Below are 24,936 nucleotides of genomic sequence, written 5' to 3'. Positions count from 1 at the left end.
CCATATGTGTGTGCCCCTACCGACCTGGGATCGAACCTGCAACCTTCCAATGTATGAGGCGATGCTCCAACCAACTCAACCACACACATCAGGGCTGATTTTATTCTTCTTTGATGGCTGAGTAATAGTCCATTATAAATATGTACTTCTTTTTTAACCATTCATCTAATGGTGAACACTTAGTTTGCTTCAATATCTTGGCTATTGTAACTAATGCTTCATTGAACATATAGAGGTATATGTCTTTTAGACTTAGTGTTTTGGGTTTCTTTAAATAAATACCCCAGAATAGAATTGCTGGGTCCTCCTTTGTCTCTTTTTATATAGTCTATGGTTTTTTGTTTGTTTTTTTGTTTGTTTGTTTGTTTGTTTTTACAGTATATTTTATTGATTTTTTTACAGAGAGGGAGGGAGAGGGATAGAGAGTTAGAAACATGGGTGGGAGAAAAACACCCATCAGCTGCCTCCTGCACATCCCCTACTGGGGATGTGCCCACAAGCAAGGTACATATCCTTGACCAGAATCAAACCTGGGACCCTCCAGTCTGCAGGCTGTGCTCTAGCCACTGAGTCAAACCAGTTAGGGCTATAGTCTGTGTTTTAAAATTGATTTTGTCTAGTATAAGTATCGCTACCTTAGCCTGTTTTTGTTTGCTTTCATTTTCATGAAATATCTTTTTCCATTTGTTTACTTTGAATCTGTGTGTGTCTTTTGATCTGAAGTGAGTCTTGTAGACAACATATGGAAAGGTCTTGTTTTGTTTTCCATTCAGCCTCCATGTGGCTTTTGATTAAAGTATTTAATCCATTTTCCTTTAAAGTAATTGTTGATAGATATTTATTTATTGCCATTGTATCATTCATATTTTTTAAATCTTTTTTCTTCTTTTTAAATAATCTCCTTTAACATTTCCTGTAATACTGGTTTGGTGTTGATGAACTCCATTAGCTTTTCCTTGTCTGGGAAGCTCTTTATCTGACCTTCAACTCTAAATGATAGTTTTGCTGGGTAAAGTAAACTTGGTTTTAGGTCATTGTTTTACATAATTTTGAATATTTCTTGCCTATCCCTTCTGGCCTGCAAAGTTTCTGTTGAGAAATCAGATGACAGTCGTATGAAAGCTCCCTTGTAGTTAACTTAACTGCTTTTCTCTTGCTGCTTTTATGATTCTCTGTCTTTAATCTCTGTCATTTTAATTATGATGTCACGGTGTGTGTCTCTTTGGGTTCATCTTGTTTGGGACTTTCTGTGCTTCCTGGACTTGTAGATTGATTTCCTTTACCAGGTTATGGAATTTTTCCATCATTATTTTTTCCTGGTTTTTCCATTGCTTGCTCTCCTTCTTCTCCATCCTGCACCAACATGGTGTGAATGTTGGAACACTTGAAGTAGTCTCAGAGGCTCCATAAACTATCCTCATTTTGTTTTTGTTTTTGGATTATTGTCTATTTCTGCTGTTCTGATTTGGTGTTTTCAGCTTCTTTATCTTCCAAATCTCTGATCCTATGTAGATCCTATGATTCATTTACTCCACTGTTGATTCCCTAAAATGTAGTATTCATTTTAGTTAATGTATTCTTCATTTTTTTAAAAAATATATTTTATTGATTTTTTACAGAGAAGAAGGGAAAGAGATAGAGAGTTAGAAACATCGATGAGAGAGAAACATCGATCAGCTGCCTCCTGCACATCTCCCACTGGGGATGTGCCCGCAACCCAGGTACATGCCCTTGACCAGAATCGAACCCGGGACCCTTCAGTCCGCAGGCCGACGCTCTATCCACTGAGCCAAACCGGTTTCGGCTAATGTATTCTTCATTTATGACTGGTTCTTTTTATGTTTTTTATCTCTGTTTTTATGTTTCCTATCTCTTTGTCAGAGTTCTCACTAAGTTCATCTACTCTTCCTCTAATGTATTGAGCATCCTTATAGACAGTGTTTTGAACTCTGTATCTAGTAGATTGCTTGTCTCCATTTTGTTTCTTTCTCGATTTTTGTTGTGTTCTTTTATTTGGGACACAGTTCTTTGTCTCCTCATTTTGGCTGCTCCTTCTGTTTGTTTATATGTATTAGGTAGACCTGCTATGTCTCCTAGTCTTGGTAGAGTGACCTTATGTACTAGGTGTCCTATAAGGCACAGTGGTGCAGTCTCTCCACTGGAGAGACAGTCACCTGAACTGTACAATCCACATGTGCCCCCCTCCCCCTCCGCAGAGTGGGATGTGTATACCCTCCTGTTATAGGTGAGCCTTGATTGCTGTTGACACTACAATGAGAGGGATTTACCCTCGGGGCAACTTGCTGGGAGAATCAGCTGTGCAGAGGCTGACCACATGTAGCAGGACTTACTTCAGTGGTAACCTGGTACTCTGCTGAGTCTGCCTCTTGAGTACGTCCTTTGTGGAATAGGTTGGGTAATACTTCTATGAGGTCTGAAGATCTCCACTGGGTGCACTGGCTCTGGGGCTTCCTGGGAGGTATAGGTAAAGATCAGCCACCACCTGTGCCCTACCCAGGGCCACCCTCATTAACTACAAATCGATCTGCAGATGGCTAATACAATTGCTGAGTTTGGAGATGGCCAAAAGAATCTGTGAACCAAGGCAAGCTGCTACTTGTGCCAGAGCTAGAGCCACTTAGCAAGAGGTATGGGGCATGCAAAGGCCAAATGCTACTTGTTTGGGAATATAGGCCTTTCATATGGAAAAGCCACTTGAAAGGGCTGGGGTAGGCCTGCAGGTTGTGTGTGCGTGTGGCGGGCAGGGGGGGAGAGATCTCAAATAATCACAAGGGTGTTACCAACAGTGATAGCCAGATTGATGGAGACTCAGATATGGCATAGTTTCCCTGCTGACTCTGTGGCAGAAGGGCCAAAAAAAGGAACAATGGTCTCTGCCAGCACTTCTGTCTGGAAGAAAACTGCCCCTCCAGTTCTTGCCCAGATGCCAGAATACTCAGTTCCTCCCCATTTGTCCCTGGTTCCCCAGTGGTGGAACTCATAGCAAGTGACTCTAAGTAATCTGGCTTTTTAAGAGGAATATATGGGATGCCAGCTCCACTCCATCTCTCTCAACCTCATTCCCCAGTGGTTTTTACAGTTTGAAGTTATGGGAACTTCTCTTCTTGGCACTGGAACCCTGGGATGAGGGGGCTCGTATGTGGCTGGAACCCCTGGCTTCTTAGTGGATCTCTGCAGCTGTGATATCCCTCCTGATTTTTATTCAAAACGTGGGTATGGGACCAGCCCTGTCTGTGTCTTAACCTCTCCTACCAGTCTCTATGTGGCTTCTTCTTTATATCTGTAGTTGTAGAACGTCTGTTCAGCTAAGATTTCAGGTGGTTCTGAATGATGGTGGTTCTGTAGTTCAGTTGTAATTTTGACATGTTGTGGGAGAATTTGAGGATCATATCACCTAACACCGCCACTTGACTGAAACCCCATGACTTCCTGTTTTAGTGTTTCAGATTGGAATTAAGACATGTTGTTGTCTGGCATGTGTGGATCAGTGGTTGAGTGTTGACCTAGGAACCAGAAGGTCACAGTTTGATTCCAGGGCAGGGCACATGTCCAGGTTGCAGCTCATTCCCAAGTAGGAAGTGTGCTGGAGGCAGCCAATCAATGATTCTCTCATCATTGATGTTTCTATCTCTCTCTTCCTCTCCCCTCCTTTCTGAAATCAATCTATCTATCTATCTATCTATCTATCTATCTATCTATCTATCTATTTATCTATCTATCTATATATCTATCATCTATCTATCATCTATGTATTCAAAGTCAGGACTCTTATGACGCTTGTTTTTTTTTTTGTTTTGTTTTGTTTTTGTTTTTGTTTTTCCTTTATTTCTGGCTCCCAGTGGAAATTTGGATAACTCACTTTTACTCATTGTTCTCATTTTTGCTTCTTGAAGGCTTTCCAAATCAGTACAGATCTTCACACACCAATAGCTCTGCTAATATTCAATCACATTAACCTTGGTTTAGTAAACCTTTTAGAGAACCTATAAGGTTCTAGGCACAGTGTTATTTACTAAAAAGATAGAGGAATACTTTGTGCCAAAATTCTATAGGAATTTACAATCTAGACCAGCCGTGGGCAAACTACGGCCCACGAGCCAGATCCGGCCCATTTGAAATGAATAAAACTATTGAAAAAAAAGACCATACCCTTTTATGTAATGATGTTTACTTTGAATTTATATTAGTTCACACAAACACTCCATCCATGCTTTTATTCCGGCCCTCCGGTCCAGTTTAAAAACCCATTGTGGCCCTCGAGTCAAAAAGTTTGCCCACCCCTGATCTAGACTCTAGCTTCTAGGACAGTGGTTCTCAACCTTCCTAATGCCATGACCCTTTAATACAGTTCCTCATGTTGTGGTGACCCCCAACCATAAAATTATTTTTGTTGCTACTTTGCAACTGTAATTTTGCTACTGTTATGAGTCGTAATGTAAATATCTGATAGCAGGATGTATTTTCATTGTTACAAATTGAACATAATTAAAGCATAGTGATTAATCAAAAAATAATATGTAATTATATGTGTTTTCCGATGGTCTTAGGTGACCCCTGTGAAAGGGTTGTTCGACCCCTAAAGGGATCGCAACCCACAGGTTGAGAACCGCTGTTCTAGGAGGCAAAGCCATTAAGGAACAGATGCATTCACTTAGATGGAGGTGATTAAAAAGAAGGAAGTCTGCATGTGTGCGCTTAAGCACAAAGGGGAACAGTGAAAACTTTTGGAGAAAGTGGAAGTTGAAAGAGTACATGAATTTTACTGGGGAAAGGATCCAGCAAAGATCCAGATGAGTGAAATAGTGGGACAAGCGTGAAGAACGGTAGACCAAGTAATATTTTGGGAACAATAGGTGACAGTGAAGATACTAGAGAAGGTGAGGATTGAGAAAGGGCCTTATGTGTATGATAAAGAGCACTGACCCACAGATGGGAGAGATTGGTCTTCTTTGCAGTTGTGAATCTCCATTAACATCCTTTTATGGCCAAGATTGGCAAACTTTTACTGGGAAGGACCAGAGAGTAAACATTTTACGCTTTGCAGACCACATAGAGTCTATGCCACATATTCCTCCTCTTCTTTTTTTTTTTTAATAATTTTTTAATAATGTAAAAACTATTTTTCTCTAGCGGGTGTCCAAAAGCAGGCTACAGGCCATATTTTTTCCACAGGCCATAGTTTGCTAAATTCTACTTGATGGCATGATTTCAAATTTATCACAATTCTTCTCACCAATCTAATTTGTCCATTTTTGTGTTAGAATTGAATGCTTAGTTAAGATCAATATGTATTACCTAATTTGATGTGCACAACAATCTATCTATTAGTTTAAAAGGCTTAATAATTTTTTTTTAAATATTGCCCTAACCGGTTTGGCTCAGTGGATAGAGCCTCGGCCTGTGGACTGAAGGTTCCCAGGTTCGATTCCCCTCAAGGGCATGTACCTTGGCTGCAGGCACATCCCCAGTAGGGGGCGTGCAGGAGGCAGCTGATCGATGTTTCTCGCTCATCTATGTTTCTAACTATACCTCTCCCTTCCTCTCCATAAAAAATCAATAAAACATTAATATATATATATATATACATATATATATATATATATATATATGTATATATATATATATATTGATTAAACCATGAAGACAAGTAGAGAAGAAACACTTGTCTAATTCTTTCTAATTCTTCTAAACACTTTCTAATTCTTCATCATTTCCCATTCTCCATTAGGGAGTAATTAAATTTTTAAAAGGTAAAACTTTCACTTTGGACATAATTTAGCACTGCTTAAATTCGATTGTCCATAAGAGTTACAAAACTGGGTTGTATACCCCAAACCATGTATACTGTACCTTATGTGTAAAATAAGGATTTTTAAAAATTGATTTTGGCTCCATGAAACTTTTCACCTATATGCTGACTTTAGAAGAAAATTTTATTCTAATAATGTGTGCATGGTATAGTGGGACACCAAGTTTCTTGACCTAGATCCCAAATCTCTAAAAATGCAATTCAGATTAGATTAGTCAAGGCTATGTTTTATTGTTGTATGTTTTAAACATTGCCATATATTGAGCGGGTTATTGACAACTACTCCTTCAGCACTTTTTCACTTGCACCATGGCCAAACCATACCTCCTCCATTATTGTAAACTAGTAGCCCTGCACACGAATCCATGCACCAGTAGCTTGCTAGTAGCTCACTGCTGCCCTCCAGTAGCTCTCTGCCTACTGCCCCGCCCTCCTGTAGCTCCCCCTGCCCACCCCTCATAGCTTGCTGCCATGCCCCCTCCTGTAGATCTCTGCAGCCTGCTTGTAGCTCACTTCCCCACCCCACTGCTGATCCATGATCCGGTCATTATGCAGTCAGTTGTTACTTTTCACAGCTTAATGACCATTTGTATATTACATCTTTATTATACAGGACAAGCAAGATTGTGTTGTTTTTGCTGTGGTTTATTTCTAATCTAAATTCAAATTTTGTCTTTCTCAATTCCATCATATTAATTTTAACTCCCAAGTCTGGGTTTTATCTGTCCTCCATAATTTCATAGAACTGTAGGACTAGAGGGTCCTTGATGGTCTTTTATCTATTGAGGGTTGAGGTGGCACCACAGGACTCTGTCACAGAGCCATCTGGCCTCTACTTGTGCACTTTCAGGGATGGGATTCTGTAACTTTAACTGCATTACTGATCAGCTCTAATTGCTTAAAAACAGGATAACTGAGAGACACAAACCCATGTATATAATCTTACCTTATTTCTCAAACAACCAAATAAGTTAAGAATTCTTATGTTAACTTTACAGATAAGAGAGTTGATGATCAGAGAATCTTATTATATTTGTTGCCCTAGCTGGGAAGAAATGGAGTTAAACTTCTAAGTCAGTGATATTCCCAAGATTCCACAGGTGCCTCATTATAGCTAAATAATATTTCTAATGTTGAACCAAAGTCCCTTCCCTTTATGCTATGTTTATTCTGCCCTCTGGGACAAGACAAATACATTAACTCCTTCTTCCCCTGCCTTGGTGGTTGTTGGGGGGCATTATTCAAGTCATAAGGTAGAAGCTGACAAACTTTCCTGAGGAAGAAGTGGACTTATGGAGTAGCACATGGGGTTAGCACAAGATCAATTTGGGTTCAAAACCTAGGTCTTTACTTGTTTACTTTGTAACTATGGTCAAATCATATCAACTCTAACCCTTATTTCCTCAATGTAAAATATATAACATATTTTTAAAATATATTTTTATTAATTTCAGAGAAGAAGGGAGAGGAAGAGAGAGATAGAAACATCAATGAGAGAGAATCATTGATTGGCTGTTTTCTGCACACCCCCTACGGGGATCCAGCCCATAACCCTGGCATGTGCCCTTGACCAGAATTGAACTGGGGACCCTTCAGTCCACAGGCCAACACTTTATGCACTATCCACTGAGAAAAACAGGCTAGGGCTACAACATAAATTTTAAAAAATGTTTAAAAGAGGCCCTATCTATTGTGAGGATGCAAGAGACGATGCTCATGAGAGCTGGCACACAATGCCTTGTAGAGAGGGTTGCTTAAGCAGTAGCTGCCATCTCATTCCTGAGTATTCTGTTTTCCACAATAAATAACATATGTATTTGTGTAACTCACAAGGCAGTACTCATTATTTAACATAGACTTTGTCCTTTACTTGTAACTGATGGAAGCATTGAATAATAACAGTTAGTACTTCATGCTCTCTAAGTGCCAAGGAGTTTAAGCTCATCACACATATTTAGTTCTCCTAATATATCCTTTTAAGGTAAATGCTATTATTATCACCTCCATTTTACAGATGGTTAAACTGAAACTCAAAAATGCTTTGCAATATGATCAAGGTCACATAGGTAGATAGTAGTAGATCTGGGATTCAAGCCAAGGCAGACCCGCTCCAACAGTCATGATCTTATCCTCTATGCTGAGCTGCCTCCTGAGGCAACCTGGGGCCATGGGGAGAGAGATTTCATTTCAGACTCTCATTCCAAATGCTGTGCAGTATTATTTCCTCTTATTTTTTAAATCTCTCCCCAAACCCCTAGTACTCTGTGTTTTCCGTGAATTGTCCTGTCTCCCTCAAAGAATGCTAAATTAATTCTCACTAGTATGAACAGTTTGTCTCCTTTGAGCTTGTGTCCCATTTATAAAATGGGACTAGAAATGCATAGTCAACAATGCTTTATGAAGACTAATTGTAGTAACTCAAACAAAGGTGCAGATCAGTGCCTGCCATATCTAAAAAAAGTGTGTGTTTCTGTTCTCCTTGCTCACTGCCTTGCAACACCTGCATTAAAAGAGAATTCTTGGGCAGGATAATTAATATATTAATTTACTCAACAACTAATTATAAATACCTATTAAGTGTAGGGTTTGGTTTCTTCATTTGATGAATCAGAAAAAAATGCTATCACATTCTATAAACTGTATGAAGGAAATGGGTATTACATAGTAGGAGCCCAGAAGCTCAGGTAGGGCTCCCCAGACTGAGGATAATTGATCTGGGTGTTGAAGAATGAATAGGAGTTGTTTAGACAGCAGACAGCATGGGGAGAAAGAAGGTCTTCCAGAGAGTTGACTGGTCATAGCAATAGAAAAAGTGTGAAGCATACAAATAGTGGATTGTGTACCCCAGACTGCAGGGCTGCCATTCCAGGGAAGTTATACCTCCCCCTTGCTTCCCCTTTTCTGCTAATTTTTGGGTAATATACAAGCAACATAAAGAAAATTAAAACAAATGCCTCTGCAAAACACTGATTTAATGCCTTGTGTGCTTTTATTTTTTTATTGTTTTCTAAAGGCTATTAATGAGCATCTATCAAATTTTATATTTTATTAACCATCTATTATTACTAAAAATGCAATGTTTCTATTTTTTATGTTTACTATTACCTTTCAATGACTCTTGCTTTTAAATATTATGGTACACATTTTAAAATTTTAAAATATGGCAAGGCTAACTATCCTGAGAGACACATCCTAAAGTTGCCAACACGTAGACTTAGAATAAAATTATTGGGTTTAAATTCTGGTCCTGCAAGTACTATCTTTTTCAAGCTGGGTAATTTATTTAAACTCCCCCCTAGGCTGTTTGTTGCTGTTTTTTCCCTCTAAAATGGAGATTAATAGTAATTACTTCATGTTTATTGTCATGAAAATTAAATAGGTTGCATTAATCCCAGTTCCAAGTTATTAATTATAGCTATGATTATTAATATATAATTCTCTTCTATCTTTACATAAATGTAATATATATGTAACTATATCTGAATGATTAGGTTTTTATTCAGGAACAACATACTCACTCTTTTTTTATTCCAGCTTTAGTATGTCTACTTTTCAATAAGAATATTATAGAATTACAGTACTATCAGATGTACCTTACCATTCATTCATTTGTTAAATTTCCTGAATGTCTGCTTTGTCCTGAACACTGTCCCAGGCTCCCATGAACTCATGGTCTGGAGGGGAAACAGATAAACAAGCATATGATGACAATGTGATGTGATAACGAGTATTTGTCAACAAAGGCTGCAGGAGGCCCAGCACTGTGGCCCATTGGACCCCTGTATGATATTGCCCCACCATTCCTCCAAGCTTTTCCACTAATACCTCCCCATCTCCACTACCCACTCCCATCCTCTTTCTCTGTAACTAGACATGCTTTATTTTGGTTTCCATGTTCCTGTTTTGTCTCAGGATATGTGCACATGTCCCTCCTCTGCCAGGACCTCCTCCCTGACTCTTCACATGTCACCTCCTTCTCATGGTCATCTCAGCTTAAATGTCATTTCTTCAGAGATCCTCTGGCCATCCACTGACCTGCTGCCCTGGATTTTCTCCATTTTAGCATTTTTATCAGTTCCTTTGTGGCACATGTCAAGTGTATAATTATACCCTCCCCCCTTTAGACTGCGAGCTTCATGCAGAAACCATTCCTGACTTCATCTATGTTCACACAACATACAGTATAGTGGAATGTAGAAAGGCCTCTGTAAAATATGTGTTCAACAGATGAAACTTAGGGAAGGTGATAGCTATATGGGTTGAATCTCAACAGTTCACCAGGAAGACATAAAGAAATCATCAGTGGCAAAGTGTCATAATGTAAAAGCAAGCATATGATTTTAAGGTACATTCACATTTGGGCTCAAGTTCCAGTGTTACTACATGCCAGCTATATGAATTTGGGCAACTCATCTTACTTCTATGGCCCATATCATTTTCATCCATGAAATGGAGAAAATAACACCTAATTGTTAGACTGTTGCAAGGAGTAGGCCTATAGTATCCAAAGCATGTGGACACGTAAAAGTAAATAGCATTATTATGTGTGTCGTTAGATGTGATAAGTAGGATCATGAATCTCATGAACTGAAATTATTTTGTCACAATGGGTTCTCACATCTCAGCCTGAGGGTGGGAGACGCTGGTCTGACCCGGAGCCCTAGACTGCTGTGAGAAAAAATGGGATTGTTGCAGTCTTTGGAAGTACAAAGTGCCTACAGCAAGCTTTTGAAGGGCAACAGTTTGCAGTTTATTTTCCTCAGCATTCAGAGGTTATCATAATAATGGCTAAACCTTACCTTAGGCAATAGTCTAAATGCTGTACAATAGTTCATTTAATCCTAACGAGTCTATGAAATATTACTTCCCTGTCTCTATAGATAAGGAAACTGAGACACAGAGATGTTAAGAAATTTACTCAAGATCACAGAACGAGTGAGCAACAGAGCTGGGACTTCTGCCACTTCATGGTTACACAGTCCACACTTTAAAAATTTTTTTCTCAATCAAAGCAATATAAACAAATACAGTTTGTATTAGTTTCGGGTGTACAGTCATATACTTTATGATAGTGGTTAGACCATCATTTACTTTACAAGGTGATCCCCCAGATATTTCAAGTACCCACCTGGCGCCATACATCGCTATGACAGTATCATTGACTGTATTACCTATGCTGTGCTTTACATCTCAGTGACTATTTTATAACTATCAATTAGTACTTCTTAATCTATTCTCCTATTTTACCTAGTCTTCCAAACCCCCTCCCCGCTGGCAACCATCAGTCTGTTTGCTTTATCTATGAGTCTGTTTCTATTTTGTTAACCAGTGCACGTCACTGCTTCTATGTGGCAGGAAGCCCTGTGGAATTTGAAGTTTCATACGTGAGTCCAAACCCCTTACTAATCATATGGCCTTGCACAAGGTTATTAGTCTCCCTTAGCCTTTGTTTCCTAATTTGAAACATAGAAGGACAATGTTATCTACTCTGAAAGAGTCGTGACATTTAAATAAGTTATTTGTGTAGTTGTGAAATGCCAGCTTTGGAGTTGGTGCTCAAAAGAAAGTGGCTAACACGACTATTCACAGTGGGACTAAAATCCTCCCGTGGGTCTTGACGTGGTTGAGATTTTACAAGCCTTGATGGCTTTTAATTGAGAAATATGCATCCATGACAGGTAATCAATACACTCATTTGGCAGCTAGGTTCCAGATGAAATAAAGCTAAACGATGATGCAATTAGAATATCCAAACAAATCTCCTACAGAAGCCAAATAGACCTGACTGCTTTCTCCGTCCTAATCAAGGCGCCGTGTTCAGAATGCATCTGGAAGGCATTTTTCTCAGTAAATCAGGATCCTGCTAAATAAACAGGGCTTCTCTTCCTCACCACTGTTTGCTTTATCTGCGTTCTCCTTGGAGCTCAGCACATAGGCCTGGATCCCTAAGTGTGAAGGACATACTGCACACCTCACTGGCAGACATTGTCCCCTGAAGTTCACTTTGTCATTTATTTTCTAGTTGTCAGACAGAATGACAATAGCTCGCAATTTTAATGGGGAAACAGTTCAGGAGGCAGGTTCTCTGCAATCTCTGGCAAATCTTTCTAAAAAAAAACCACACACAACCTTCTCCTTTTTTGCAATGTGTGTCTCTTACTAGACGACAAGGCTGTCTTTGTGGTCACCCTCACACTAACCTTTTCCAACTTTCTCTTCCAATAATCACAACTGCAGTTTATTAACTTGAAAATGCATCAAAACTGCCACATGCCAGTGAGCCTACCAAATCCTAACATCAGTCAATATTTTAGTTGCTCTTGGTTCAAATCCTAGATTCCCTACTTATTATTAGCTCTGTGTGTTGGGCAAGTAATGTTAGTCCTAGGGCTTCAATGTCCTCATTTTTTGAAAGAGGTTGATGATAGTGCCTGGCATTTGGTTTGATGGGAAGACTAAGGGAGGTGACAGTTCTGACATCACTGCTGGCACCTACGTTCACAATGTGTAGTAGCTATTATTATTGGCACCCCAAATTGTGAACCAAATGTTAGAAATAAGGCCAATCAGGTCAATTATTTCTTTGCACAGTACTTTCTAGTAGGCTTGGCTATCATGCAGCAAAGAACACAGGCTTAAAGCAGATAAAACTGTATTCCAATTATAGCTCTACTGTTTTGGTGTCAGTTTGGATAAGGTGCCTATCTCTTTGAACATCAGTATCCTCATTTGCAAGCTCTTTAAAGAGTGAATATAAATATAAGATGGGGCAAAAATCCTATCTATTAATAGACAAACATGGTAATTGAGTGTACCTTTGCTACGCCTCCCATTGGCTAGTCAGCACGATATGCAAATTAACCGCCAACAAAGATGGTGGCTAATTTGCATACTTCAGGCAGGGTGGGTCAGCACCATCCCGCCTGCCCCGCCACCATTCGGGGCTCCTATTTGCCGCTCTGGGCGGTGGGGTGGGATAGCACCATCCCGCCTGCCCTGCTGCCATCCGGGCCTGCTATCTGTGACCCAGGGTGGCGGACATCCCATGTGCGACCCGACCCGGGGTGGCCTGGTGGGGCAGCAGCAATCAGCCGGCCCACCTGGGCATCTCATGTGTGACCCAAACTGGCATGGCCGGGTGGAGCAGCAGTGATCGCCCGGCCCACCCGGGCTTCCAGTGTGTCACCCAACCCGGGGTGGTGGGGTGGGACAGTGTGGCTCCTTTGTCACCCCAGCTTCCTCATCACAGCTCCCTTGGGGGCCTAAGCCTTTAGTAGGACATCCCCTGAGGGCTCCCTGACTTCCAGAAGGATGTCTGACTGCAAGCTTAGGCCTTATCCCCCAGGGAGTGGGCCTAAGTCAACAGGTGGACATCCCCCAAGGGGTCCTGGACTGCAAATGGGTGTAAGCTAGGCTGAGGGACCACCCCTCCCCCCCGCCACCGAGTGCACAAACTTTTGTGCACTGGGCCTCTAGTCCTATATAATAAGAGAGGAATATGCTAATTAGCCTTTGAGCCCTGAGGCCTAACAACCAAGCGCATCATGACCAGATCAGGGATCAGCAGCAGAGTGGGCCAGCAAGGTACAAGTGGGCTGCAGAGAGCTGCAGGAGGGGGAAGCAAGCTATGAGGGGGGGAGGGGGGAGGGAGCTGGGGGTAGCTACAGGAGGGCAGCAGTGACCTACTCGCTACAAACTGGCAGCAGAGAGCTACAGGATGGGGCATGGCAGCAAGCAAGTAGGAGATGGATAGCTACAGGAGAAGGCAGGGCAACAAGCTATTGATAGTTAATAAATAATAATACAATAATAAACTGTTTAGTGTACTTACAATTGAAAACCTATTTTTGCCTCACTCTATATAAATGTATCCTCCCAAAATTTTGAATTTTAGCTTAAGCAAAAGCAAGCAAACCTGTAGGTATGGTAGATTTTACAGCTGTGATATATCCCTGATAATCTTCTTTCACACCAGCATGGTTCAAACTGCCTCCTAAGTAGCCAATCATAGGACCAGGAACCTGTAAAGGGCCTCTCAGTATCATCTTGTCTAAAGCATTCATTTTACAGACAGAACAACCAAGATTCAAAAAAGCTAAGTGACTCATCGGAGATGTCACAGCCAGTAAAAATGGCTGAGTCCAAGAGCAGAACCAGTTATCCCACAGTAATCAACATTCCATCCTAGTCTGTCACAAAAAAGCAAAAGAAAAAATAGGAAAACATGAACTCCAATAAAAAAGAGGTTGAAGGAGAGGAAGAGAAGGAAAGGAGAGAGGGAAAGGACAGAAAGAAAGGAGAGAAGGAAGGGGAAAGGAAAAATCGAGTGTGTGACATCATTTGGAGCACCTGACAGTCCCTAGGTGCAGAGTATTTAAAATCAGTGGGAGGAGTGGTGAAGAGGGCAGGGCTGAGTTGAGGCTGCATGAAATCCAATCCTAACTCCACTACCTCAGAGCTGTGTAATCTGAAAAAAAGGAACTTAACGGCTCCACACCTCAGGTGTCTAATGTCATCTCTGTATGATTGCCGTGAGTGGTAAAGGGATGATTGATATAAAATTATTAGGCCAGGGCTGAACACATAGGAAACATTCAATACACTTAGCTGTTCTTATTATTAATTGTGAAGTTGACTGCTATCGATCTTTTCCTTTTTTCTCCACTTTTGAAGCCGCTATTTCAAAGTCATTGATGTATATTATGCTTTTGAAGTTCAATGCCATGGAGCCAACATTGTGATGAGGTGGGGGGAGGGGACACTAGAGGAAACAGGTGTTAATGTGTATGCAGTGCCAACTCTGAGTGAGTCCCTGAGGGGTGAATCTTGTGCATCTCTCCTTAATCCTTATCACAGGCTTATGGGGCAGGTAGGTAATATTGCTCTCATTTTACAGATGAGGACAATGAAATTCTAAGTGATTAAATCATTTGGCCAAGACAGTTCTAATACAATAAAACTATTTTCTCTCTATTCTAAGATATAGTATCTGCCCACCAGGAATGCACTGACTGGAGGTCTATTTCCCAAAGAACCAGCCAATATTCCCAAAAACCTTTAGAAGAAAGATCCAAGAAAGCCACCTATTACCGGTTTTCTTAGGTTTTAGGCAAAGTATCTCTGTTAGCTGACTTGTACCATTTCCATGAAGAACTCTTGTTCATTTCCCTTTCTCTTCTTCTCTTTTATAACTATGAATTACCATATTGAAAAGTAGGCAGTTTCTGAGTTTGCATATCTTCTGTGTTTTCTCATTCCCAGGATACACAGTGTTGATGCTCACAAGAAAGCCTGAGTCGCAGCCTTCTTCTGGATATTATGGAGGTGTCTAATTAAGGTAAATATATATATATATATATATATAAAACGCTTCTTGTACTTATTCTTTATTCAAGCATTTGTGGTTTGCAGTAACATGTTGATGAGCAAGAGGGTAGGGAGAATAATAACTGTGGTGTTATTTTTCTTTTTGCTTTTGTCTTGAGCAAAATCCTGTGGATTAGAGAGTAGCATTCTCAGTGGACCCCTGTCAGAAGAGTCCATCATGATTGGTAGAGGTGACTGATATTAAATGTACAGATCTCTTTGGCTTAAATGAATCCATTTTCTTCCTTGTGAAGCATTATTTTTAGTCTTTTGAAAAGTGCAAAGGAGAGGACTGCATCTTTGCTTGTAAACTGACAATAAAACAGACAGATTAAAAGCACAACATGTTTATTTACACATGCACTTAGCATACCCGTGGGAGTACTCAGTGATAAGTAATTCAAAGGAGAGGTTTAATTTAGGTGCTTCTATACCTAACTTAGGAGAGGAATGGGAGAGGGCAGAAAAGTCTCCTATGGGAAGAACAAATAAGTTTCTTTAGTAAAGGGGTGTGTGTGTGTGTGTGTGTGTGTGTGTGTGTGTGTGTGTTTAAACAAAGGGGAGATAAGAAAGTTTGTGATAATGTTTGTTTGTACAGGTATTAGTGGCCTTTCCATCTTCTTTGGGGACATAAAAGTTCCCAGGAGAGTGGATTTATGGTAGATTTACTCTTGGTCTCTCTGGGAGCAGGTCCACCCTGATGAGGAATTTTGTGACATGCTCATTTTTCAGATATTTCTGCTTTATTCTGTTTATTCTCTTATTCTGTCAGATAAGGCAAGCTCTAAGAAGACTTATTTCTTTATTTTTTGAATTTCTAATGGCTTCAGATTAAAATAATCATTATACTAACTCAGGGTTTCTAAGCGGGTCCACATATTGACTATCTGAGATATTCCTGCATTTGTCGTGTGTGTGTGTGTGTGTGTGTGTGTGTGTGTTAATATTTTACAGTCTGCTATTTATTTTTAGCTGTAAGTGACCAATATTTAGCAGGAAACATGTGAAAATAAAATATTATATTTTAACAGGAGTTAATTAGGATTATTGGGTAGTCTCTGCTTTTTTTACATTTCAGTCCTTGGCATAGACCACAGCTCTAAGAGAAGGAATCCCCAAGGAGACTATGGTGTGTCCTTGTGATGGTATGGTTTCAGGTTCTAAAGAAGAAAGAGGTATTTAAGTTACATCAGCTGATGGGAAATTATTTTAAAAGCACCTAGAAACATGAGGAAATAGAAGAAACCACACAAGCAATATCATAGTAATATTTATGAAAAGCAGGAATAACATTCAGCATATAATAAACACCCAAAGGTATAGCCCAGACCATTTCATCTTGCTATCCCTTTATAACTACTGAGAACCCCCTCTGACTGTAACCAGTCCTTCACACTTGTAACTCAGAGAGAAATGAGCCTCGCCCTCTACTCCCACTGTTACAGTTGTCTCTGCTCTGTCTCCTGCCTTCTGTGCCATGCTGACATGCACTACACATGCATATTCCCAATGTAGAAGCATCACATCAAGTTGGTTTGTCACTATCCATTATAGGACATTCTAGTGGAAAGAGTCCTTTTGTGAAACAGTCTCTGGTTCCCTGGACTTCCTTATGTCTAGCTAGCACACAGCTATCAATAGCTGTTGTTCGAATACATGGTCCAATGAGTTGTGGCCAGGGTGACAAACAAGTTGACATGGCTTAAACATGACAGAGTGGAAGAAACAGTCATTGGCCTTTTCCCTAGGAAGGAGCTGTGTGAATGTCAGGCACTTGCAGAAGAACTTTCATTCTTTGGGATTTTGGGTTTCTGGTCTGATCAGACTATTGATCGGTGATTCCTCATATATTACAATATTCTTTAGGAATAATAGAATGACAAACATTTTTGATTCATATGTAAAGGTGTGACTGAAGCCTGTTTGGACCAGTCCAACTGAAAGTTTGCATTTGGATAGAAAAACACAAACTTGAACCATCTTACCAAATAAAGAGGGAATATACAAATTGACCATCACTACATCACAAAGATGGTGGCACCCACAGCGGAGGCAGGATTTCATAACACAAGATGGCTGTATCCACAGCGGAGGCCAAGTTCCCATAACAAGCCTTAATGAGCAATCAGCAGGGACTTGAGGGCTGGGGCAGAGGACCTCAGCCTGGTGGGGCTTGACAGGGGACCTCAGGCTGCTCCCCTTGCCCTGGGCCTGGGGAACTAAGGCTGTGCCCCCACCCAGCAGGGCTTGATGGAGGACTGAGGCTGAGCCCCCCAGCAGGCAGGGCTTGATGGGGGCCTGAGGCTGTGCCCCCTGCCAGGTGGGGCTTGACAAGGGATCTCAGACCACGTCTCCCACCCAGCGGGGCTTGACGGGGGACCTCAAGGCATGCCCCTGCCCTGGCGCCAGGCCAGGGGACCTGAGGGTATGCCAGGGGACCTGACGCTGCACCCTCCCCCACCCAGTGGGGCTTGACGGGGACCTGAGGCTGCACCCCCTGCCTGATGCTGGGCCAGGGGACCAGAGGCTGCACCCCCCACCTGGCGGGGCTTGGCAAGGGTGGGCCAGCCAGGTCTGGATCTCACCCAGTGGGGGTGTGGGGCCAGCTGGGTCTGGGTCTTGCGCAATTTTGAGGCACTGCAGGTGGGCAGGGACTTGACTCTGTCCTGAGGTGCACTCCAAACTCTGACAAGAGGACGATTTTCATATAAATTTTACTAATTTTCTTTCATCTCTGACACTTCTATTATAGAGAAAGGGCAAATAACAATATTAAAATATTTCCTCTAATTAATCCCCTTTTAATGTGCATAAATTTCGTGCACCAGGCCACTAGTAGATAATAAAGGGAAAGCTACAACTCTATGTTATAAGGAACAACTGAAGGGACAACCGTGAAAGGGAGGAGCACTTACGAAGGGACCAAAATAAGATGTTTGAGAAGAAAAAGGTCCAGGGAGATGATCCCATGCTTTTCCATGGGGTTAGCTTCCAGAAGAGACTGGAATTATTTGGGGGACCATAGCAGGAACAATGAGATGCCCTTTCCTACAATTCCAAGGTCCAGAGTCTGAGAGTAGATAATAAAAGGCAACTTCAATAAGACCCTTGACTTATCCACCCCAAAGGATCAGAGAACAGATCCAGTCAGGATAGATCTTAGCAGGAAACTCTAGAGAGAGAATGACTCAGGGACTTAATGAGTTCCTGGAAGAAAAAATGTCCTAATCTCCCTTGGCCCCCTCTACCCAACCATATAATGACTTGGAGCAATCATCTAAGACAGCAAGCACTGCTGTTTCCCCACTTGTTCTAAGTATTCTTCTGTAAAACAAACAAACAAACAAACAAATAAATAAATAAATAAATAAATAAGTAAATAAATAAAACTAGTCTTTTTCTTTCACAGAAAAAAATAAGTTAATGGATACAATTTCCTCATTTTGAAACTTCCGTCCTCCTGTTTTCTCTTGAACCTTTGGGACCTACTCTTATTCAGACTTCCATGTGCACCTGCAAGATTAATAAAAAAGCTACAAATAATATTAATGGAAAGACTCAGAAATAGTTGATCATGCATAGGTCATGATGTCTTTTTTATAGATTGAATTGCCTTGCTCTAGTTTTCTATGGCATTTATACACCGCAATCTAGTCATGTTTTCTGCTCATGAAAGTCATACCTAGTTCAGATATTGGGATTAACTGTGTCTTTTTTTTTTTTCTGGGCTGTGCCATGATCATGGTGTGCTCTGACTTCCAGGTGTTCTGTCACCTGGACAATGTACATACCCACTATTTTAGGGTCATAGGTAGGTTTCATATGTAACTTCTACATGTAGAAAGAATATATTTGTTATTGTTGATTGTACTAGTATTTTCCAGAACCTCTTTCTATAGCATTTCATTAAGAGTTCTCACATGTAAGAAGGTATGTTTGCCTAGCTTTAATAGGCAGAGAGTTGAAGCTTGCAATGTGATACCCTACAGATAGTCAAGCCCATTGAGACAGGGGGTACACTCAAGGACATGCCCAGAGGTTCAGGAAATAAGTCCCCCGTTGGGGACACTATCCCAGAATGACCCATTATTGTCCAGAGCTAAAAGCTCTTCATGTCCAGTTGACTAAGCCTAGAAAAGGAATCATAGAGTTGGTCAAAAATATTTATTGAGAACCTACTATGTGCATTAAGAATAAGTTCAGCCTAGGATAACTATCTCTAGGCTGATCTTTTGAATCAAAAGAGCCAGTTTATGGGAGAAGAACCTAGGATATGAATTATATCAAGAAGCTTGCAAATTAATGCACTTGGGTAAGAGTTCTTCACCAGAGATCTGGATAATGAAATGTCTGGATTCAGGGAACCAGCTTACCTGGAGGGTTAATGCCAGAAAGCAGGCTTCCAAATACTGGCTAGAGAGAGAGAGACAAACTATGGAGCTCTTATCCAAAGTCCTGTAGAAATATCCAGGTATATAATCAATATAAACGAAATATAAACTCTAAGCCTGAAGGACAAGAATTTCCTTTAGAAGGCAGAAAGAAGAGAGAGAGCAAGAGTCAGAAATGAAATGTCTATCATTTATGGAGCATTTACTACGTAAGTACCAGGCACTGTTTAATATTTAAACATATTAAATCATTTAAATTAGAATGGTACTAATATTGCCCCATCTTTCAGATGAGAAAACCGAGGCACAGAAATTTCAAATAACTTTCCTGAGGTCATACAACTAGGAAGCTGTGGGGCAGGGATTTGAACGCAGGTAATGTGGCTCCAGAACCCATTTTTTTCCCAATGGCCACAGTACATTGACTAAGCAAATTCAAAGGGACTTGTTTGGCTCTGGCCTTGAGCAAATGAGAAAAATCCAGGATGGTTTACCGGAACAAACTCACGTCTCAGTTTGCCTCTATATCCCTGGGTGTGTGGCCAGTTTGTGTCAGGCAGACGTGATGTTGGAGCAATGGGGCAGAAAGCTCTGGGAGAATCATCCCCTGGTTAGGAATTCTCTGGCAATGGCCTGTTGCAAATTTGAAGCTTATCACAGTTCTGAGTGTATGTTTACTATAAGCTGCTTCTCTGAAGATCCTCTCCCCCTTTTGTATCTTCTGCCACTGGGCTATCCTTCAGGCGGTGTGTCCGCAAGTCAGTCCTAGCAGACACATTCACAGTTAGCATCTACTTGGTTCAGACAGGAGCTGAGCCACATCTGTCTGCCAGCATCAGGGTATTCATCTGCACTGAGCTGGGGCCAGTCCCGTGGCTCTAATACTGACAAACAAGCCACACAATTCAATCATCTCCAAGTTGGCGCCAAGTGCCCTCAACTTTCAATTGCATTTCCTGACCTTGTCTGAACACAGGGTTGGCTGAAGTGACCCTCCCTCACCCTTAAGAAACAGAAGGCCTCAGAGGTCTTCCTCTCTGGACTTGCTTCCAGGAGAAAATCCAGCTCCTGAGATGCTGTATGAGAATTTTTGTCACTCTTATCCTATATGAAAAGGCTTTGGCATTGTAGTGTGCATTCAAAACCCTAAATTAAGACTAGAAGAATAAGACTCACTTACCACTCCCTCTCCACCTAGGACCACTTTTGTAACTAAGGAACCAAGGAGCCCTTTTCTCCATGCTCCCCATGTGAGAAGCCCCCCTTCCCTTCTCAGCACTCCAGCAAGCGATCTCTTTACCCCAGAATTGTCAGGAAAGCACTGGCTGACAGGCTGTGTTATTGCCTCTGATCCCATTGATCACATCCTGAAACATCTTAAGTCCTAACCTAATCTGATGGATTCAGTTTGACAGGGTGTAGCAGGATGCTGGTCCAGCTTCCTCAAGCTGTGCCCAACCCCCACCTCCCTACAAGCTTCTGGCGACCGGCACAGCATCTGAAGAATTTCAGGGCATGCTTCTTGATCAAAATAGGTGCAAGTGTGGCAGCCTGCAGGGCTAAGTCCCTGAGAATGTGGTCTTTCTTGGCTTCTTATTTGAAGGTTCAAGACCTTGTCAATATAAGAAAAAGTAATGTTTAGGGGATTGCGGTTGTGGTGACTCTTGGGAGCATTTTAAATGACTTTTTCATATTCAATAAAATGGATTAAGACTTAATAATGAGAAAGTCAGTGGCATTTTACATATCTTCAGTTTAAAAAGGAGGATTGAACAATTCAGTTCTATGCACCATCTCTTCCTCAGAAGAAATTTTTAATTTGTGTCTGTTTCACTTTGTTGTAGACATATAAATGCTAAGAGGAATTTAGTTTTTTGTTCTGGTCCTCCATCTACATATTCAGGGCCTTTCTGATTTTATGGCCTAGAATTGATTGTGTTGGCCTCCTGAGTCCCACCTGTGTGCCCAAGATGCAGGCTCAAAGCATGCGTTCTAAGCTCCTTTATACCCTTTGTACCCTCCTCCTGCCCCTTGAAGTTTCAAAGGGAGAAGTTTATATCTAATACCCTATTTCTCTCTCTCAACACTTACTTGAAAAAATGCATTGTTCTTGTTCTGCCCCCCCCCAATATTAACCCCTTTTATTAGTCCAACCCTTAATTATTTCCCAGTAGCTCTGGAGTCATAGAGATATAACTTTGAGTCCTGTTCCTGACATTTACTAGCTGTGAATTCTTGGACAAGTTACTTAACCACAGATAGCTTCAGTTCCATCATCTGTAACATGGGGGAAATGCTACTTTAGTTCCATTGGGTGGTTTGGAGAATTAAGTGGCATGATGCATTCAACATGCTTAGCACAAGGTTAGACCCACAGGACACACTGAGAGCTAATCATTTTTAGGAGCCCTGGGTATAGTGATGACAAGCATGGGCTTTGAAATTAGACTCACTCATATTTACTTTCCAGTTCTGCCACCTACTGCACTATAGGCCTTGAGCAAGCTTACTTCCACGAATCTTGCTTCCCTCATCAGTAGCAGGGGAATGATAGGACAGTGGGCTCTGCCATAACTGGATAAGTGGGGCATAAAAATTCAATTACAGAAAGCAAGGAATTGCATTGCTGAAATAACTGGGGTGAGCCTTTATGATCTGCAGCCCAGAAGCTTGAGGAATCCATCTGGGCAATCTAAATCCATCCAGCTCCTGGCTGTGATTTGATGCCCTCTGGTGGCAGAATCCTACTGCAGCATCCATATTAATGAGGGCTATTCTGCAGCCTGGGACGCCCTGGAATGTCCTACACTTAGATGAGGACTTTTTTTTGGTCTCAGCTGTTGTATCAGGAGAATAATGGAGACTCAGGAACCCATCTGAAGCCTCCCTGATTCCCAGACAGGATTGACGACATTTTAATGCCCCATCTTACCTCTATTTGCAGAAAATAAAAACGTCATCCAACCTATGTATCTGTCTGCAAATTGGGCAAAGGATGAGAGCTAATTATCAATCAGATTATATGAAACTGTGTTACCATTTGGTATTTTGTCATGGAGTTTTATTGTATCCTTACATTTTTGTGACGTTAAATGAGATTATTCATTACATGCACTGTCTGTCTGTTTGGGCTCTATAACATAGTACCATAGACTGGATAGAATATATAAAAACAAAACAACAACAACAACAACAAAAAAAAAAAACCCAGAACTTTATTTCTAATAGTCTTGGAAGCTGGGAAGTCCAAGATCAGGATGCCAGTATGCTTGGGTGAGGATCATCTTCCTGGTTCATAGCTACTGCTCTTCATTGTGTCCTCACCTAGTGGAAGTGGGCTAGGGATCTCTCTGAAACTTATTATATAAGCCACTAGTTCCTTCCAAATTCCTTCCCAACAGCTCCACATACTAATACCTACACCTTTTGGGGTTATTATGTCAACATATGAATTTGATGGACCACAAACATTCAGACAATAGCATGCACTTAGCTCAGTTGCTGGCACATTCTTATAAAATCATAATAAATGTTATTATTGATAAAAGTATAACACATAATTTGAAACAAATATGTTTAGAGTTACTAGAAAACTGACATAAACCAGAACTGCATAAGTAAGAACTCCAGGTTGGGAAGAGAATACTATAATTCTGTATATTAGAATTCATTACAACTACCTCCTAAAATAAATAGGTCTGCAGGTCATGAAGCAGGTTTGAATCAAATACACGTGATCAGCCCATAGGTTATTTTTTGCTTCACCAGGTTGACAATGTGGACATCTCTCCGATCTTCACACACACTGTGATGGCAGAGCCTGTGTGAGTCCTTGTTAGGTACTTAAGGCATAATGTACTTTGTAATAGAATTTCATCTTCAAAGAACTGTGCAATTTCCCCACATCCATATATCCTAGATGAGCCTGGGAGAATACCTTCCATCATGGTCTCTAAAATCTGTCTCATCAAAAGAAGATTCTGGCACTGAGCTGGATTTCCAAGAACACATTGTTTTGGTCCTCACTCTTTAAATTATTCTGTGCACAGTAGTTTTAATTCCATTCTTTAGCATTGTGCTATGTTTTATGCTAAATTCTGGAGTCAGAAAAGTAAAAGAAAGGATACATGGCTGGTCCCTAATTCCAAGGAGTTTACAAATTTGGTGACAAAAACAAACAAACAAACAAACAAAACAACAGGCAAATAAGTAACCAATAATAATGAAAAGCAGAGTACAGCCCAGATGGCATGGCTTGGTGGTTGAGCTTCGACCTATGAACCAGGAGGTCATGGTTTGATTCCTGGTTAGGGCACATGTTCAGGTTTTGGGCTGAATCCCCAGTGTGGGGCGTGCAGAAGACAGCCAATCAATGATTCTCTCTCATCATTGATCTTTCTATCTCTCTCTCCTTCTTCCTTCCTCTCTGAAAGCAATAAAAGTATTGTCAAAAAAAGCAGAGTACAGGTTGAAAAGAAAAGAGATTGCAGTCAGCAAGAGCAGCAGAAAGCTTGTGTAACATTCCAAGTGAGAGAAGATTGAGGAGGGTGCTGGGCAAGGGCAGTTGTGGCATAAATGGGACAGATAGAGGAGACATCTAAGCAAAGGGAAGGCAAAGGAGAGGAGAGAGCCAACAAACTCAGAATTTCAAGACTGCAAGAAAAAAAAAAGAAAAACAGCTTTAAATTATACAAATCTAAATGGTTGCATTTCTCCTACCTTCTGCTCAATTCCCAAGGAGTTTGAGCTCCTTGTAATTCATGTCGGTACCTTGCAAGACATCTGTGGTGATCAGTGGCATGATGCACTAGAAATGAAACTACTGATGGAATGTGTATATTTTTTAAAGTTTTATTTATTTACTAGAAACCCATGCACTGGAGTGGGAGGTCCCTCAGCCAGGCCTGCACCCTCTCGCAGTCCAGGACCCCTTGCTCCTTACCACCCACCTGTTCGCTATTCCTTATCCCTTGGTTCCCTGCTCCTTAGCGCTGCTGTGGAGGCAGGAGAGGCTCCTACCACCACCGCTGTGCTTGCCAGCCGTGAGCCCAACTTCTAGCTGAGCGGAGCTCCCTCTGTGGGAGTGCACTGACCACCAGGGGGCAGTTCCAACATTTGGCATCTGCCCCCTGGTGCAGTGTGCATCATAGCGACTGGTCGTTCTGGTCATTCCGCCATAATGGTCGCTTAGGCTTTTATTATATAGATTTATTTATTTATTTACTTAGTCCCAAAGTGCATTAGCAGTTAGAAGGAAGCTGCCTTGTGAGGGAGGTTGGAGGTGGGTACTCCCATTACCAGCTGATAGAAAATCAGTCAATAAGCCCTATTTGTTTTCCAGTGTCTCCG

At 41.2% G+C, this 24,936-nt stretch overlaps 1 long non-coding RNA gene across 1 annotated transcript in view; it reads left to right on the top strand.

The window, feature by feature from the left end:
- Window positions 1–24,936, top strand: part of LOC308525299 — a 1,722,993-nt gene that overhangs the window by 1,333,085 nt on the left and 364,972 nt on the right. The window contains exon 7 of the long non-coding RNA XR_013996455.1: window positions 15,092–15,167. This is a non-coding gene — a long non-coding RNA (uncharacterized lncRNA). The remainder of the gene's footprint in view (window positions 1–15,091; window positions 15,168–24,936) is intronic.

Source organism: Myotis nattereri (assembly GCF_964212035.1).
Source record: "Myotis nattereri genome assembly, chromosome: 9".
In the NCBI taxonomy this organism is placed as follows: domain Eukaryota; kingdom Metazoa; phylum Chordata; class Mammalia; order Chiroptera; family Vespertilionidae; genus Myotis; species Myotis nattereri.
Note: the sequence above shows the minus strand (reverse complement) of the source record. Positions and strands in the feature narration are given on the sequence as shown.